This window comes from Nyctereutes procyonoides, unplaced genomic scaffold, assembly GCF_905146905.1.
Source record: "Nyctereutes procyonoides isolate TBG_1078 unplaced genomic scaffold, NYPRO_anot_genome, whole genome shotgun sequence".
Lineage (NCBI taxonomy): Eukaryota > Metazoa > Chordata > Mammalia > Carnivora > Canidae > Nyctereutes > Nyctereutes procyonoides.
Genome location: NW_026575043.1, coordinates 12,875,547 through 12,882,948, shown reverse-complemented (window position 1 = coordinate 12,882,948; position 7,402 = coordinate 12,875,547).

Below are 7,402 nucleotides of genomic sequence, written 5' to 3'. Positions count from 1 at the left end.
AATGATTTAGGGTTTTTCTCTTTTTAAAGTAACAGAACAGAAAGATGTGAGGGTGACAGCTAGTGGTTTCAGGAAGACAATAAGCACTTTGTATTCACTTTCTTTTCTCTCTCCAGTCAAAGTGGAGATCAACCCGTTTGTAAACTTCTCTCACTTGTTCAAAGAAGACCCCGAGCTGGTGCTTGGACCTGTGGCTTTCCCACATCCACTACCACTTCAGACACACGCTGTGGGGCACTCTAGTTTTTCAGTGAAATGTGGCCTGTAGTTAACCTGAGAATGTTTCATAGGGAATGGCCTTGTCAGAAATTCGTTCATGCCTCAGTATGAGGGACTATTTAGAAGATGAGGAAGAGTAAGTGTTTTCACACTTATATACTTGGGTACTCCAGGGGGTTAGGAGGGCGTTGCTGTGAAGTCACATTTTTAGGCTATTAAATAATAGATTGGGTACTTCTATTTTCAGCAATATGGTTCTTGGTGTAATTAAAAAAAAAAACTCTTTTGCAAATTTCTAGAACTAAGGGATAAAGTCTCACTGCTGTCTAGATTACCTGTGACAGGGTAAAGGCAATCTGGAGGGCAGAATGACAAAAGCTTATGAATCTGCATGAGCTGCCCTGGGGGCAGAGCTGGGGGGTGGTGAGAGGTAGGGAGGTGCAGGTGAACAAGAGCAGTAGTCCAAGTTTGGGATCTGGCTGTCGAATCAAGGAGCTTAGGTTTTAACGACCAGCAGACACACAAGAAGCACTTGGACCCCAGGGGAGTAGAAAGGTAAAACCGAGACCCCTCAATCTCCCCCAGGGAGAAGAATGAATTGAAAGCAGCTGCCCATTCCTACCCAAAATGAAAAGGAAGCTTGTAGTTTTTTAAAACCAAAGCCTCCCCTTAAAATAAATAATCATAGAGATGCCCTCACATGAATGTGATATGTACATTTATATTACTAGAGTGGTCTAGCACACAGCCCACCAAGAAATTAATATAAAATGCTGTCACAGGCTGGTAACGTCCTTAGGGCATCTGGTTAAGACAAACATAATAGCTCCCTGGGAGTCTACACCCTCCACTCAGACCATTCAGGATTCTTCTATGTGAAGTCCCAGCTAGAGATTAATTTACAACTAAAAATTGGGGCTCCTGGGTGGCTCAGTCGGTTAGGGTCTGCCTTCCGCTCAGATCATGATCTCAGGGTCTTCGGATGGAGCCCCACATCGCACTCCCTGCTCATTGGGGAGTCTGCTCCTCCGTCTCCCTGTCCCCCTTGTCATGCTCTCTCTCTCTCAAATAAATAAAATCTTAAAAAAAATTTACGACTAAAAAATGCAAAACATATGAAAAAAACAATCCATAAAAAAAGTTAGCAACCTCAAACAAAAATCAATATTAAAGAATTTCAGATAATACAATTGTCCAGCTAGATTATAAAATACACATGTCTAAAATTTTGAAAGTCATGAAAAAAGTAGCAAAGAACACCATAAAAGAGTAAGACACCATCAAAGAATATCAGACCTTGAGTTAATTAAGAAATCAACTCTAACTTCAGAAATTAAAAAAAATTTAGAATTTAATATGTTAAACTGAAGATTACATATCACTGAATAAATAACTAGTGTATGGGAAGATGGATTGGAGGAATGTTCAGAGGTCTACATAGAGGGGTGACAGGTGGAGGAGGGGCTCAGTGACATGGGATGTGTAGTGGGAGAGTTCAACACACATCTATCAGGCGTTCCAGAAGGGAACAGCAGAGCAAAAGGAGATCAGGCAATATTCCAAGAGAAAAAATGAGATTTTTCTCGAACTAATGAAAGCTGCATACCTTAACAGGTTAAATAATACCACATTCTCTACCAGATACAACAATGCCAAATAGAAAGGGAAGATTTTGGAAGCGTTTTTATAGAGAAAAGACCCATTGCCTACAAAGGAATGACTGTCGGATTGTCTAGAACTTTGCAACACCAACAACAGAAGCCAGAGGACGATGGGATAACATATTCAAAGCCCTAAGAGAAAATAACAACCTACTTACATTCCAACTAAATCATTGTTTAAGAATGTGGACAAAAGAAATATTTTCAGACAAATGAAAATGAAGAGTGTTTGCCACTAACAGGTTTTTGCTATAAGAATTACTCAAGAATATATTTCAGAAGAAAACGACCGTAAAAAGCAGCAGTGAGACTGATGATATTAGATAGATTTGAACAGATATTTAATATATAAAAAAGACTAATGGGACTAGAGAAACAGGTTGGAAAGAAGGTAGTGGTCATACCAGTATGATGTAAAATGGGCAGGGAATGGGTAGAGGTCAGGCATTTAGACATTTTGGGGAGATGTGTGGCAATATTGGTTAACTTTAGACTTCATTAAATCAACTATACTTATTAAAATTAGATAAAGATAATCATGTCAGATGAGAAATTGTATGAATAACATTTTTGTTTTTATTTTTATTTTTTATTTTTAAAGATTTTATCTATTTATTTATGAAAGACACAGAGAGAGGCAGACACATAGGCAGAGGGAGAAGCAGGTTCCCCATGGGGCGCCCAATGTGGGACTCGATCCCAGGACCCGGGATCACGACCTGAGCCGAAAGCAGACACTCAAACACTGAGCCACCCAGGTGCCCCTTGTTTTGTTTTTTTAAAGATTTCATTTATTTATTTGAGAGAAACCAAGAGTGAGAGAGATCACAGAGGGAGAGGGAAAAGGAAAAGCCCACTCACTGCTGAGCAGAGAGCTCATTGCAGGGCTTGATCTCAGGACCCTGACATTATAACCTGAGCTGAAGGCAGATGCTTAACCGACTGAGCCACCCAGGCACCCCAAGAACTTTCAAACCAGTAGAGAGAACATCACTGAATACAAAAAATTTGGTCAATGTTTAATAGATGCAAGAAAGAAAAAAAAAGAATCAGATGGAAAGCAGGTTAAGTATAAAACATGAAATAAGATGACTGAACTAAATTCAATATAGCAGAATTCAGATAAAAGTAAAATTAAACTCTGAATTAGAAAGACAGATTGTTAGCTGTATTGGATTAGAAAAATCTAACTATATGCTTTAAAAAAGATATTAGGGGCACCTGGGTGGCTCAGTTGGCTCAAGTCGTGATCTCAGGGTCCTGGGAGACCCAACCCATGTTGGATTCTCTGCTCTGCGGGGAGTCTGCTTCTTTCTGCCTCTGTCTTTCTCTCTCGTTCTCTCATGCATAAATAAATAAAATCTTTTAAGAAATAAAAAAGACATTTAGAATTTAAAGGCAAAGAAATAGTGAATTTGAAAGTAAAAAAAAATAAAAGTATAAAAAAATTACTGGCAAGGTATTAGCCCAAAGAAAGTGGTGTGGTTGTAATGAGTGGACAAAATTCTTTGAAGCAAAAAAGGAATATTAAGGAGACAAAGGTCACAAAATAAAGATAAAAAGGAACAATTCACTGGGAAGAAATAATTATAACTTGCTATCACCTAAAACATAGCATCAAGTTATATGAAGCAAAAAAAAATTGATAAGAATTAAAAAATAAATGACTTGATAGTCACAAGGAGGACTTCAACTCATCTCTTTCAGTGACTGATAGTTTAAGATGATGAAAAGTTAGGATGAATGTAGACTCGTCACACAGGAACAAGCTTGATTGGAGAGACCCATGTGGGGGCATCTGGGGGGCTCAGTTGGTTAAGCATGGGATTCTCGATCTCAGCTCAGGTTTCAGTCTCAGGGTGGTGAGTTCAAGCCCTGCACTGGGCTTCACTAGCATGGAGTCTACTAGAGAGAGAGAGAGAGAGAGAGAGAGAGAGACCCATTTAGAGAATGCACATTCTTTCCAAGAACAAATGACACATTTACCAAAAATCCACATAATAGGCCAAAATAATTTCTTGAGAACCTGCAAAAAATCATACAGACCACATTCTTGGATATTTGCAACTGCTAAACATCAGTAGCAACAATTAAAACAAACCTACATATTTGAGATTTTTCGAGAAAAAATCCTCCAAATAATTCATGACTATAAAAGTGTCTTAATGGAGAGTCTGAGAACAGATTGCTAACATTAATCAGAAAGTTCAACAAGATTGTTGACTATATAAAATTGAGTTTTTATTCACTTGTATTGAGCAACTAGAAAAATTTAGTTTAGTTTAGAAATTTTTATGTCCAAATAGCCACCAAAAATATAAAGCTACTGTGGCTGGGAGCCTGGGTGGCTCAGTTGGTTAAGTATCTGCCTTTGGCTCAGGTCTTGATCCCAGGATCCTGCGATGGAGCCCCATGTAGGGTTCTCTGCTCAGTGGGGACCCTGCTTCTTCCTCTCCCTCTGCCACTCTCCCTGATTGTGCTCTTTTTATCTCTGTCAAATAATTAAAAAAAAAATCTTAAAAGAAAGGTACCTAGGAATAAATCTACCAAAAATGCAGATGTTAATGTATGAAATTGTAAAAATTCTTGAAGACCTAAACAAATGGAATAAGCAATATTGATAGACTTATAGAATCACTTTTTAAAGATGTTAATTTTCAGGGCCCCTGGGTGGCCTAGAGGTTGAGTGGTTGCCTTTGGCTCAGGTCATGATCTGTGGTCCTGGGATCGAGTCCCACATCAGGCTCCCCACAGGGAGCCTGCTTCTCCCTCTCCCTATGTCTCTGCCTTTCTCTGTGTCTCTCTTGAATAAATAAATAAAATCTTTAAGAAACAAATAAAGATTTTCTGCAATATATAATTTGAATGTGTTCCTTTTAAAATTCAAAAGAGATTTTTTTGAGATTCAGAAGTTTATTTTAATACGTATAAGGTAAAGCAAGAAGAATTCCAGGACAATTACTGAGGAGAAGATCACACATGAGGGCTCCCTCATCTCCCTCATAGCAAGACTTAACTATGGTTTAACTAAATAATAAGAAAGTGATAGTTCAGGGAGAGATGGACTATAAACACAAATAAGGAAATTTGTATATAACAGAGATGGTATTTCAAATCAATGGTGGAAAATAAAGATTTTTCATAAGCAGCACTGAAACAACTGGTTATCCATATGGGAAAAATAAGTTAAATCTCTACATCAAATCATAGTTAAGTGGATTAAAGACCTGCTCACAAAAAACCATGACTTAAAAAGTTTTGAAAGAAAATGAAGGAGGACGTTTTTATGTTCCCAGGGTAGGAAAAGATTTCTTAAACACAGCACCAGAAGCATAAAGCATAAATGAAAAAACCGAGACATTTGACTACATTAAATTATTTTTAAAAAACCCTTTTGTACATGAAGGCATCATAAAGTAAAAAACACAAACTTTTGACTTGGAAAAGTTCTTTGGAATGCACATAACCAAGAAAGGATTTGGCCCAGAATTTACAAACAGCTCCAATGGAAAAGGCCAAAGGATACGACTGGCAATCCTCAAAAGAGGACACCCAAAAGTTTCAAACTGTAAGAAGAGATGTTCCTCCCTCCTGTAATCAATGTCATGCAGATTAAACAAAAAAGATCTGATATTTCAGACTCATTAGATTGGTGAAAATGGAAAAAAAAAAAATCTGATGATGCCAAGTCGCTCTGAAGAGAGACTCTGAAGAGAGTGTATTTTGGAGGAAAAGATGTCAACGTCTGATAACGTGGTGGGATTGCTGGGCCAGGGGATTTGACTTTCTCCAGCTTCAGGCAACATTGTCTATCACAGTGAAAAATTGGAAAAAAAGCTTAAATGCTCGGGTATGGGGTCTAGCAAGGGACAGATGTTTTACTATGAATATATTGCATAGAGATGTGTTTGATTCCTTTATTTTCTGTACTTGCAGGCCTAAAAGTTTCCTAATTAAAGAATTAGCTTGACGAAGGTTATGGGGAAAGCATTGACACAGTCAGTTGCTATAACCACTTCCAAGGGCAAAGGTGAAGGTTTGATGACAATTTATGCCAGAAAGAATGTGGGGAAAAAGGCACTCTCATACACTGCAGGTTGAGAATGCAGATTGAGAATACCTCAGTAGAGGTAATTTTGGCAATATTTAACAAAATTGTAAATTCCTTTTGGCTTAGCACAATTTCCTCCAGGCATTTATTCAAAGAAAATAATACTAGAGCAAAGGTTTATCTCCATGGAAGTTCATCACAGCAATCACAGCATCTTTTGTAGTGTTACTAACAAAGAAGCAACCTACCACCACCAAGGAGAGCCCACTAACTATAACCTTAGACTAATCGTGTCTGGCACGATCTAATTGGTTCTAATCTACACAGAACTGTATGATGGAATATTCTTGAGCCCCCAACATGACACTGTTGCAACTTTTTAATGATATGGAAACTCTTGCAAAATATTCAGCTAAAAGAGAGTAGGTTACAAAATCGTATGCAGAATGTCCCATTAAAAATACCTATGAAAAATTAGGAGGATCCCTGGGTGACTCAGAGGTTTAGCGCCTGCTTGGGCCCAGGGTGTGATACTGGAGTCCTGGGATCGAGTCCCACATTGGGCTCCCTGCACGGAGCCTGCTTCTCCCTCTGCCTGTGTCTCTGCCCCTCTCTCTCTCTCTCTAGCCCTATGTCTCTCATGAATAAATAAAATCTTAAAAGAAAAAGAAAAATTAGAGAGGATGACCAACCAGGAGAGACTGACTCTGGGAAACAGCCAAAAGGTTGCAGAAGGGGAGGTGGGTGGGGGGATAGGGTAACTGGGTGATGGGCCTAAAATAAAGGAAGGCACATGATGAGATGAGCCCTGGGTGCTACACTCTATGTTTGGCCAATTGAGGTCAAATAACATAAAAAAAAAAAAAAAAGAAATAAAAATAGCTATGTGTGCACCGAAGCTAAGACACCGAAGTGCTAACAGAATTTACTTCTGGATGAATAGAAGGTGATTTCTATTTTCTTCTGTTGTTTTATTTTGGTCTTTCCCCCCAAACTGTGTGTGTGTGTGTGTGTGTGTGTGTGTGTGTGTGTGTGTGTTTTAACAGGAGAGGTTCTCCTTTGGCTGAAACCGTTTGGACGGGCGGACCTGATGACCCAGGCCAGGAGGCAGGGGGCCAGGGGCTCGACCTCCGCGGGGAGCCTAAGGAGTCTCGGGTTACAGCAGCATCTGGGGAAGAGCGGCCCCGGGTTCACCTCGGCGTCACCACCCTCGCCTTCTGCGGGGGGCGACCCGGGCAGCAGCGCCACCTCTCCGGGTCTCGCCGGGCCTGCGTGGGGAGACGGGACCGCCCCGGGCCGGCCCCGCCCGCGCTCGCCCGGAGCCTCGGCCGGAGCCGTCACGCGCGCCCCCGCCGCGGTCAGAGCCCTGGCGGCCCGCGTTACGCGCGGGTGGCGATCCCCGCAGCCACGCGGACTCCGGGCCGCGGGGGCGTGGCCGGGGCGTGGCGGGGGCGTGGCCTGAGGCGTCCCG